The sequence below is a fragment of the Solea senegalensis genome, unplaced genomic scaffold (genome assembly GCF_019176455.1).
Source record: "Solea senegalensis isolate Sse05_10M unplaced genomic scaffold, IFAPA_SoseM_1 scf7180000017355, whole genome shotgun sequence".
In the NCBI taxonomy this organism is placed as follows: Eukaryota; Metazoa; Chordata; class Actinopteri; order Pleuronectiformes; family Soleidae; genus Solea; species Solea senegalensis.
The window spans coordinates 12,803-25,149 of record NW_025322358.1 but is presented as its reverse complement, the minus strand read 5'-3'; the positions used below and the strand labels follow the sequence as shown (position 1 = coordinate 25,149).

Genomic DNA, 12,347 nt, shown 5'->3' with positions numbered 1-12,347 from the left:
GGGTGGAGGCGAGGCTTAGTGAAGTAGAAACCCGGCTCCGCACCATAGAAGCTAAATCAGTTAGCCAGCTCCCCCAGCAGCTCCCGTGCAGCCGGGAGACAAACAGGGCAGTTGGGTGACTGTCCGCAGTAAGAGGCGTAGTGTTAAGCCTAAGAGTCCTGTCCACCACCAACCTGTTCACACCTCAAACAAGTTTTCCCCTCTCAGCACCACACAGACTGAGAAACCAACTCTGGTAATTGGTGACTCCATCCTGAGGAACGTGAAAATAGCGACGCCAGCGACCACAGTCAGGTGTTTTCCCGGGGCCAGAGCGGGCGACATAGAGTCTTATCTGAAACTGCTGGCTACAGATAATCGTAAATTCAGTAAAGTTATTATTCACGTCGGCAGTAATGACACCCGATTACGCCAATCGGAGGTCACCAAAGTTAATGTTAAATCTGTGTGTAGGTATGCACAATCTATGTCTGACAGCGTAATCTTCTCTGGTCCTTTGCCCAATGTAACCAGTGATGACATGTATAGCCGCATGTCGTCATTCAATCGCTGGCTGTCGAGGTGGTGTCCAGAAAACAACATTGGGTTTTTAGATAACTGGCAAAACTTCTGGGGGAAACCTGGTCTCATGAGGAGAGACGGCGTCCATCCCACTTTGGATGGAGCCGCTCTCTTATCTAGCAGCTTAGGACATTTTATTAGAAACCCATGACAATCCAGAGTTGAGACCAGGACACAGAGTTGCAGTCTTTCATGCTTCTGTGGCACACCTAAAATAGGTAACCACAATTTTGTTTTATTTTTATGATTGCAATTATTTTATGCAAAGTATTGTTTTTTAATGATTTATTATTTCGGTGGTGCAACACAAATATTGAGATGGGGAGGGCGGAACCGTTGTTTCCCAAGAGTTGCCCGGGGAATGGTTAGGGGTGTGCAACCGCTGCCGCTCTCAGAGACAACCTGTTAAGGGGAAAAACGACAACCTGTTCTTCATGTGTCTCTCTCCTTTACCTGCTATCACAGGTCAGTGTGTGTGTACACCGCGATTTTTGCTCCGTGATTTTGTTCTATATTAACAAATATTAAGAGCGTGATTGTTTATAGCATGTTATCTTGATGTTTTGTTACTAATTGACAGAGAATATATAAGAAAGTTTCCCCGCGAAGACGCCATTTTGTGCCGCGTGCGGCCGCAGTTGCACTATAAGTGAAAAGTCTGTTTGTTGTGAAAGTCTATTGTTATGAGTTTTATCTGACATAATTATTTTTGTTTTTATTTTGTTCATGCGCCTGTTGCCAGGTAGATTTAGTTTTGACATAAGCACTTTGTTTAATTTAGTAATTTCAGTGCCCTGCTATGGGAGCAAGGTAGAGATATAGGTATATACATATAAATATATAGGCAGAGGATTTAAGCAGCGAAATTACACTACCTGGACTAGTGTTTCTATCAGTTTGGACTGTGGTGAAAAAAAGGTAATATATATATTTACGGAACTATTGTGAATCTGAATTTCAGAGAGTATGTTTAAAGAGCAAAAGATGAGACAATTTGTGAGACTAGTTGGTTGTTTGGTGAAAAGGTAAATCTGAACATAACACTGAGATTTGTTGTATACATTGTGCTTATGTGATAATTGATGTTTAATAAAACCAGAGACAACCTGTTAAGGGGAAAAACGACAACCTGTTCTTCATGTGTCTCTCTCCTTTACCTGCTATCACAGGTATATATTTGTTAATGTGGTCTCACATCTCTGGGACCCGTAACAAATCTTGGGGGCTCGTCCGGGATCAGCACCAACTCCTGGTCTGGGGCTGATTCACTTGATGACATCTTGGACCAATACGGGAGCTGATGCGAGCAGAGAGCTGTGAGTCAGAGCAGAGACCAAGAAGTTGCTGAGCTGGTGAATCCATCGTCAAGGACAGGGAGAAGCTACCGACATGGCAGAGAGTGGAAGGAAGAACCTAGTGTGGGACATTAGGAGGAGTCTACTCACGTTGTCAGCAGAAGAGCTATTCCAGATTGCCAAGGGCGTGGTTCCAGTGTTGGAGGAGGGTCAGCCTGAGCTCACAGAGGGAGATCATGAGAGCTGCTTCAACCACATCAGTTCATTCATGTACAGTAAGCATCTGCTTGAGTCTGAGGACAGTGGTATGGTACAGTTGTTGATTTTAAAGGACACTATTGATACTGTTGTGATGAACCGAAATGTACTGCTTTTGTCTGATAATAGAGGTGATCTTGAGTTAGACACTGCACCGGCACCCACACAAACAGTACATGTAGCTCCCTCTACAGGTAGTGACATCAGTAGAACGCAACAAACAGTCCAAGAAATTAACACAGGCATTATCACTGATCAAATGTTGGGACACACAGACAACCCCGGTCCACCTAGTTCCACTTTGCCTAGTAGGCACAGCAATGTTTCCACAGCTAGCCCAGTGAGACCAAAGCTAACCAGTGAAGTAGCTGAGACCACAAATGCTGATTTGCTGGAAATGCTCACTAGTTATGAAGAGCTTGGAAAAAGGCTTAGACAGAGTATCATGACACCAACAGCCCAGTCTCCAGAAGGCTTCACCTTGTTACCAGCACAGACTTCTGGGGCTCGTAGTGACTCATCATACAAATCCTCCACAAGTCAGTCTGCTGCCCACCAGGGCAGAGAGGGAATGATCTCTTTAAGAGAGCTCTCCTACCTCCAGAGGAGAGAGTTTAAAGTGCAAGGGGGTCAAGTTGGCGACCACTCTTCCGACATAAGCTACAGCAATGTCTGTAAACAAATTGAGGAAGGAATTAAAGAAGGCTTCCCAGACACAGAAATAGTTCGCAGTGTCCTAAGAATAATCAAACCTGGAACCTTTAAAGATATGCTGATCAATAAGGATGACCTCACAGTAACAGAACTCAAGGGGTTCCTCCAGGCACACCTAAGGGAGAAAAACAGCACGGAGTTGTTTCAGGAGTTGATGTGTGCTAGACAGGATGACAACGAAACACCACAGCAGTTCCTCTACCGCGTCATAGGGTTGAAACAGCGTGTCCTGTTCACGTCTAAACTGTCCGACACCGGCATAAAATACAATGCTGCTACTGTTCAAGATGTATTTTTGCATACAGTCTATCAGGGACTAGGGCAGAAACACAATGACATACGACGAGAACTGAAGCCCCTTCTGTCAAACAGCGAAGTTGGCGATGAAACAATATTGCGCCACGTAATGAGGATCACTAGTGAGGAGAGTGAAAGGCAGAAGAGAATAGGCTCTTCTCGTAGACAGACGACAACCAGTGCACATAGTGCACAGCTTGAGCTCAGTGCAGTCCAAGAACCCAGCGCTAAGCATGAAAACGCACCAAGTAAAGCAAAAGCTGACCCTATTAAAGAGCTTACAGCCAGAGTGGAAGAGCTCACAAGCGTGGTTGAGTCACTTAAACAACAATGTCAGCCACGACCGCCAGACCGAGTCAAGCAATTTTCTCAAGATCAGGCAAGAAACAAGAAAGAGAAACCTTATGGTTGTCCACAGTGTGTCGAACAAAACTGGCCAAATTGTAACCATTGCTTCTCTTGTGGTGGTGAAGGTCACAGAGCTGTAGGCTGCATAAGGAGGCAAAAGGATCAGGGAAACTGGACTCGGTCGCTGCAGGGGGGCACCCAGTGATCGGAGCTGACATAGAGCCCCAAACTGAGTATTCTGTGGGAGCAAGAACTCAAGTCAATTCCAGTGGCAGCAAAGCTAATTATTCCCTGTCCATCACTTCAGACTTAACTTCACAGAATAGTCACAGAGAAAGTGGAAACTCTACCCTGCTCTCCTTTGAGTCACCTGGTGCCAAACGCGGAGCTGTTGCCAAGCTAATAGGAAAAAAAGCTCTCATACAGTGTAATCTAAGTGGCTTAGCAGTGACTGCATTGCTCGACTCTGGGGCACAGGTCAGCATGGTGAGCCGTGCTTGGAAAGACAAGTATTTGCCCGACCTCAACATCCGACCAATGTCTGAAATCATTGAGGAATTGGACAAGCTGGAGGTGTGTGCAGTTAATGGTGAACTTATACCATTTGATGGCTGGTTACCCATAATGATCAATCTACCAGAGAATGATGACCCCAGTCTTTCCATCAGTGTCCCATTTCTGGTCAGCAGTTTGCCCATGGAGAGACCGTTAGTTGGCTTTAATGTTTTAGAACAGCTCATTGAAGGACAGCCAGAACGATTAATACCTATCTTGACTAAGCTTCTTTGTAATGCTATCTCTGTTTCCAGTGAGAAGGCTGAAGCAGTTGTGAGCTTCATTCAGACACCAGAGCCTGTCACGCCACAAGGACGCTTAAGAACAGGGGTAAAGGACATCGTCATCCCAGCTGGTCATGTCGCCTGGGTGAAGTGTCGCCTTCCACCAACCATGAACCCCACTGGCAAACTGGTGCTTTTTGAAGCAGATGAGAGTGGTCAGCCGCTGGAGCAGCTGGATCTAGGCGCAGGATTGGTTGAGGTACAAAATCCTGCTAAGCCTTATGTCACAGTGGCGGTTGGCAACAACACCAAACATGATGTCACCCTACTACGTAAAACAGCCCTGGGAACCTTGCAGCACATTGAGAGGGTGGTGGAAGCTGATCCTTATAACAAATCCATGCCTACTACAGGAGTCAATGAAGTCACTGCCCATGTCACAGAGCCAAGCCCATCTTTGTGGCAGCCTCCTGTGAACCTTGATGAGTTGGAGGAGGAACAACAAGAGCTTGTGAAGAGGATGTTATATGAGGAGTCTAAGGCATTTGCGAGAGATGGAGATGATATTGGGTGTAACCCTAGCCTGCAAATGGTGATAAATTTAAAAGATGACATCCCTGTGCAGAGGGCGTACACTTCCATACCAAAACCGCTCTTGAAAGAGGTCAAAGAATATGTTCAGGATCTTCTTGTGAGGGGATGGATAGTTAAGTCAAAGTCATCCTACTCTGCCCCGGTGGTGTGTGTGCGAAAGAAAGATGGTACCCTGCGCCTTTGTATAGACTATCGGCTGCTGAATCAGAAAACAGTACCAGACAGACACCCACTTCCCCGAATACAGGACCTGCTGGACACCTTGGGTGGATATTCTTGGTTCAGCATCCTCGATCAGGGTAAGGCCTACCACCAGGGTTTTGTAGCTGAAGGTTCACGCCACCTCACGGCCTTCATCACACCCTGGGGGCTTTATGAGTGGGTGAGGATCCCATTCGGTCTGTCCAACGCACCTGCAGCCTTCCAGAGAAGTATGGAGGAGATGTTGAGTTCGCTCAGAGATGAGTGCTGCATACCATACCTGGACGACATTCTCTGCTACTCACAATCTTTCAAGGATCATGTAGAGGTGGTACGTAAGGTGCTTCAAGCTCTGCAGTGTCAAGGAATAAAGCTCCGGCCAGAGAAGTGTGAAATGTTCAAGAAGGAAGTTCGCTACGTTGGTCGACTGGTGTCCGCTGATGGTGTTCGAGTTGATCCTAAAGATCTAGAGGCTGTGTTTGCACTGAAGGCTAAAGCCCCGCAAACAGTAGGTGATCTGAGAAGGGTTCTTGGCTTCCTCAGCTACTACCGGTCATACATACAGGACTTTTCAAAAATAGCTAAACCGCTATATGAGTTGCTCCAAGGGAAATCCTTGCCAAAACAAGGCCAGTCCCAGCAGAGGAGGGTCAAGGGGCCCCAGCTGTCATCCAGGGCACCTATAGTGTGGACTTCTGTGCACCAGAGTGTACTTGAGAGATTGACTGAAATGTTAACGCACCCCCCAGTTCTAGCCTACCCCAACTTTGACCTACCATTTGTCCTGCATACTGATGCGTCAGAGCTAGGCCTTGGTGCCGTCCTATACCAACAACAAGATGGAAAGTTGCGAGTCATTGGGTTTGGGTCAAGAACGCTAACTTCTGCAGAAAAGAACTATCATTTGCATAGCGGAAAGTTAGAGTTCCTTGCTCTCAAATGGGCAGTGTGTGAGAAATTCAGGGACTATCTCTTTTACGCTCCACACTTCACAATCTATACTGACAATAACCCACTGACATACATTATGAGCACAGCAAAACTCAATGCAGTTGGTCACCGCTGGGTGGGGGAATTATCTGACTTTCGGTTCAACATCAAGTATAGACCGGGGAGAGTGAACACGGATGCCGATACTTTGTCCCGAGTTCCCCTTGACATCGACAACTACATGGTGACCTGTACAAAGGAGTTGTCGCAGGAGGTGGTAAGCGCAGCTTGGGAGGGAAGTCAGGCAGCCCAGAGAAAGGATGTGGCCTGGGTGGCTGCTCTTGTTGTTTCCTCCCTTGATATTATACCACAGCCTCGCGCACCCCTGCAGGGAATTACACATGATGAATTGGTGCAGGACCAAAAAGAAGACCCCACAATTGGAGAGATCATAGGGCTCAAGGAGTCTAACATCAGACTCACAGATGACATCAGGAGGTCTGTAAAGGGATCTGCTTGTAAGCTCCTTCGCGAGTGGGACCGGCTGCACCTTGAAGGTGGAATTTTGTATCGACGAACACCAGAGAGAAAACAATTAGTCCTACCCCTTAAATACCAGTTGCTTGTCTTGAAACACCTTCATGATGATATGGGGCATATGGGCATGGAGAGGGTACTCCACCTTGCCAGAGAAAGATTTTACTGGCCCCATATGAAAAGATTTATTGAGGAGTATGTCACTAAGAAATGCTGTTGTATACAACAGAAAAAACCCACATTTCAGGTGCGTGCACCCATGAGTAGCCTAAAGTCCAACTCACCCCTTGAGCTTGTTTGTATAGATTACCTGCATCTTGAAAAGAGCAAAGGGGGCTACGAGTACATTTTGGTGGTAGTCGACCATTTCACAAGATTCGCCCAGGCTTACCCGACCAAAAACAAGTCAGGAAGGACAGCAGCCGAGCGCATATACAATGACTTTGTACCTCGCTTTGGGTTCCCCAACAAACTCCATCATGATCAGGGAAGAGAGTTTGAGAATGAACTTTTCCGAACACTTGGACAGCTTGCAGGAGTAGGTCACTCTCGAACGTCTCCCTATCACCCCCAAGGTAACCCAGCAGAGCGGTTTAACCGTACATTGTTACAGATGTTGCGTACCCTGACAGATAAGGAGAAGGAGGTGTGGAAAGAACATCTTGCACAGATTGTGCATGCGTATAACTGCACTCGTCATGAGTCCACCGGTTATGCACCTCACTTCCTGCTTTTTGGTCGACACCCTCGCCTCCCGGTAGACCTCTTGTTTGGCTTGTCGGAGGAGATTGATTCAGAGACTCACAGAGGTTATGTGGAAAAATGGCGTAAAAGGATGACAGAGGCCTATCGGATTGCTAACAATAACAGCTTGTCTTCCAGTGCAAAGGGCAAGTCTTACTATGACCAGAGAGTGAGAGGTGTGATCCTACAACCTGGGGATCGAGTGTTGGTTAGGAACGTCGGAGAGCGAGGAGGGCCCGGGAAACTGCGCTCCTACTGGGAGAAGAGGACATATGTGGTGAGAGAACAAGTGGCGGATAACCCAGTGTATATCATTTATCCAGAGGGTGATGGCAAGGGACGAGTTAGGACCCTACACCGGAATCTGCTTTTGCTGGTCAATAATCTGCCAGTGGAACTCCCACAACAGCCAACCAAACGGAAACCGGGGTCAAAACAGACAAGGATCAGATCAGGGAACACACAGGCGAGAGTGAGTGACAAGAGAGATCAAACGGCTGACACTGAGGCCTCTGGTTCAGATGATGAGACAGACAGTGGCTATTGGTTGAGAATACCAGCCAGATGGGCTGAGCGAAGAACAGCCGTTATCCCTGAGAAATTAGCTGTTAGTCAAGACAGCCGAACCCCGGCATTGAAAGCACCAAAGCCTCCCAAGGAAAGGTCTGTTCAGACTTATAGGGAACCTGTCAGGGTCCATGATGGATCAACACAAGAAACGCCTGTAGTGGAGGCTCCAGACAGTGATGAACATCTACCTGATTCAGCTGGAGTCTATGAAGGAGGTCAGACATGGATGGAGACTCAAGCGGTACCAGGGACAGTTCCCACACTGCTGGCAGGTGAAGCGATGATGGAGGGGGATAACATACCAGCAATCGTTAACTCACCTCAATCAGACACAGAGCCAGAGATCCCACAGGCAGCGACCTCTCAACCCTGCTCACCTATCCCACTCCGACGGTCGACTCGGCAAAGACAGCCAGGTCGAGTGTTCACCTATTCATCACTTGGCCATCCCACATATCAGACACGCCCCACAGTGAATGCACTAGATACTTACATCGTCCCCTATTGGCACTCACAGCCGTTTCCACTATCATTTCAAAGCACACCCCTTCTTCAGTGTCCGTATTTACCCCTCAATTATCCTCTATATGGTTACTGAATGGTCACATATAGTCAGATATCAGGTCCATACATGTTTGAGGTGTGAAGTGTGGTATAATGTACATAATTTGTGAATAGTTTGTATATTGACGTCCATTTGGATGGTGATTTAAGTGTCAGGAGCCACTTTTGTTGTGGGGGAGTGTGTGGCACACCTAAAATAGGTAACCACAATTTTGTTTTATTTTTATGATTGCAATTATTTTATGCAAAGTATTGTTTTTTAATGATTTATTATTTCGGTGGTGCAACACAAATATTGAGATGGGGAGGGCGGAACCGTTGTTTCCCAAGAGTTGCCCGGGGAATGGTTAGGGGTGTGCAACCGCTGCCGCTCTCAGAGACAACCTGTTAAGGGGAAAAACGACAACCTGTTCTTCATGTGTCTCTCTCCTTTACCTGCTATCACAGGTCAGTGTGTGTGTACACCGCGATTTTTGCTCCGTGATTTTGTTCTATATTAACAAATATTAAGAGCGTGATTGTTTATAGCATGTTATCTTGATGTTTTGTTACTAATTGACAGAGAATATATAAGAAAGTTTCCCTGCGAAGACGCCATTTTGTGCCGCGTGCGGCCGCAGTTGCACTATAAGTGAAAAGTCTGTTTGTTGTGAAAGTCTATTGTTATGAGTTTTATCTGACATAATTATTTTTGTTTTTATTTTGTTCATGCGCCTGTTGCCAGGTAGATTTAGTTTTGACATAAGCACTTTGTTTAATTTAGTAATTTCAGTGCCCTGCTATGGGAGCAAGGTAGAGATATAGGTATATACATATAAATATATAGGCAGAGGATTTAAGCAGCGAAATTACACTACCTGGACTAGTGTTTCTATCAGTTTGGACTGTGGTGAAAAAAAGGTAATATATATATTTACGGAACTATTGTGAATCTGAATTTCAGAGAGTATGTTTAAAGAGCAAAAGATGAGACAATTTGTGAGACTAGTTGGTTGTTTGGTGAAAAGGTAAATCTGAACATAACACTGAGATTTGTTGTATACATTGTGCTTATGTGATAATTGATGTTTAATAAAACCAGAGACAACCTGTTAAGGGGAAAAACGACAACCTGTTCTTCATGTGTCTCTCTCCTTTACCTGCTATCACAGGTATATATTTGTTAATGTGGTCTCACATCTCTGGGACCCGTAACACTTCTCTGTGCTTCTTTTCGAGCAGTCACCTATTAAAAACCCCATAGAGACTGTGTATGTCCCTCGACCTACTAAAGTAAAAACTAAAGTAAAAACTAAAGTAAATAAAGTAAATAAACCAATAACAAACAGAAGAGGAGTTAGACATTCTAACTTAATAAAGATTAATACCAACAATAAAATAGAGTCAAATAATACCACTTTCAAATGTGGACTATTAAATATAAGGTCTCTCTCCTCAAAATCTGTTTTAATAAATGATCTTATCTCCGACAATTGTATTGATTTATTCTGTGTAACTGAAACTTGGTTACATGAAGACGATTACGTCAGTCTAAATGAATCAACTCCACCCACTCATGCTAATACCCATATTCCTAGAAGCTCAGGCCGAGGAGGAGGAGTAGCAGCCATTTTTAATACTAGATTATTAATCAATCCCAAGCCCAAACCAGGATATTCATCGTTCGAAAGCCTTATTCTTAATCTATCTTATCTTAGTTGTAAATCACAGAAACCAATTATAATAGTCACAGTTTATCGTCCACCTGCACCTTATTCAGAGTTTCTATCAGAGTTCTCTGAGTTCTTATCTGAGTTGGTGCTTAAAACAGATCAAATCATAATTGTAGGGGATTTCAACATCCATGTAGATGTTGACCGTGATAGTCTTAGCTGCGCATTTAACTCGCTGTTGGAATCAATAGGTTTTATTCAACACGTTAATAAACCAACTCATTGCCTTAATCACACCCTCGACCTTGTTTTAACTTATGGTATTGATATTGATAATTTAAACATAGTTCCTCAAAACCCTCTCCTTACTGATCATTATTTACTCACATGTAACTGTTCTATAATGAACTACAATAACATAAATAAGAAATACAGCTACAGCCGGTGCCTGTCTGATAATAATATGAATACATTCAAAGAGACAGTGCAACCTTTATTTAACTCGGTGCCATATGTCAGTACATCTGAAGGTACCTTTTGTGATTTTACTCCCGCCCTCATAGATAACCTTGTTGATAGTACAGCAGCCTCACTGCGTACTACATTAGATCGTGTTGCCCCTCTGAAAAAGAAAGTGGTGAATCAGATGAGACGAGCACCATGGTTTAACTCCAATACTCGTGCTCTTAAACAGACGTTACGTAGATTAGAAAGAAAATGGCGTTCCAGTAACCTAGAGGAACTTCATATAGCCTGGAAAGATGGTTTTGTAGCTTACAAAAAAGCCCTACACAAAGCTAGAGTTGCCTATTATTCTTCTCTAATTGAAGAAAATAAGAATAATCATAGATTTCTTTTCAGCACTGTAGCCAGGCTGACACAGAGCCACAGCTCCACTGAACCATCTATTCCTTTAACACTGAGCAGTGATGACTTTATGAACCTTTTTGTGAATAAAATAACATCAATTAGAGAAAAAATTGATCATCTCCTCCCTCATATTGGGACTGACTCATCTTCTAGTACAAGAGCTTTAGAAGCACCAGGTGCACAGTTAGACAGTTTCTCCACTATAGATCTCCCTGAGTTAACATCATTAGTTTCATCATCTAAGCCATCAACCTGTCAGTTAGATCCTATCCCCACCAAACTGTTTAAAGATGTGTTTCCTTTAATTAACAACTCTATATTAACTCAAATTAATCTATCCTTATTAACTGGATATGTGCCCCAAACGTTTAAAGTAGCAGTTATTAAACCCCTTCTAAAAAAAGCGACCCTTGACCCAGATATTTTAGCTAATTACCGACCGATATCTAATCTTCCCTTTGTCTCTAAAATCTTAGAAAAGGCTGTTGCCAATCAATTATGTGAATATCTGCGCATTAATGGCCTGTTTGAAGATTTTCAGTCAGGTTTTAGATTAAACCATAGCACAGAAACAGCACTAGTTAAAGTTAGTAATGATCTTCTCTTGGCGTCAGATAATGGTCTAGTTTCTTTACTTGTCCTGTTAGATCTTAGTGCTGCATTTGACACCATTGATCATGATATTCTACTGCAGAGATTGGAGCAGACTCTTGGTATCACAGGTGCTGCCCTCTGCTGGTTTAAATCATACTTATCTGATAGATTCCAGTTTGTTCACGTTAATGATAAAGCCTCATTACAAACACAAGTTAATTGTGGAGTTCCACAAGGCTCAGTGCTTGGGCCTATACTTTTTACCTTATATATGCTTCCTCTAGGGAACATTATTAGAAAGCATAACATACACTTTCATTGTTATGCAGATGACACACAGCTATATCTATCGATGAGGCCGGATGAAATAAATCAGGTTGTTCAACTCCAGGAATGTCTCAGAGACATTAAGTCCTGGATGACCTGTAACTTTCTACTTTTAAACTTTTATACTCGGCCCTAAACACCTCAGAGAAAAACTTTCTGCCCACATTGTCACTTTAGATGACATCACCCTGGCTTCCAGTTCCACTGTGAGGAACCTTGGAGTTACTTTTGACCAGGAAATGTCATTTGATTCACACATAAAACTAATTTCCAGAACAGCCTTCTTCCACCTGCGGAACATTATGAAAATTAGAAACATTCTGTCTTTACAGGATGCTGAAAAACTAGTTCATGCTTTTGTTACATCTAGATTAGATTACTGTAACTCCTTATTAGCAGGATGTTCTAACAAGTCTGTTAGAATCCTTCAGTTAATTCAAAATGCTGCAGCACGAGTTCTGACAGGAACTAGAAAGAGAGACCATATAACTCCAGTGTTAGCTTCTCTACAC

At 44.0% G+C, this 12,347-nt stretch overlaps 2 long non-coding RNA genes across 2 annotated transcripts; one reads left to right on the top strand and one right to left on the bottom strand.

The window, feature by feature from the left end:
* Window positions 1-924: 924 nt before the first annotated feature.
* LOC122764277 lies at window positions 925-2,550 on the bottom strand. Its single transcript, XR_006359585.1, has 3 exons — window positions 2,007-2,550; window positions 1,668-1,875; window positions 925-963 (listed from the first exon to the last, which is right to left on the bottom strand). It is a non-coding gene; the product is annotated as an uncharacterized LOC122764277 (long non-coding RNA).
* On the top strand, window positions 957-9,502 carry LOC122764276. Its single transcript, XR_006359584.1, has 2 exons — window positions 957-1,730; window positions 8,840-9,502. It is a non-coding gene; the product is annotated as an uncharacterized LOC122764276 (long non-coding RNA).
* Window positions 9,503-12,347: the final 2,845 nt, after the last annotated feature.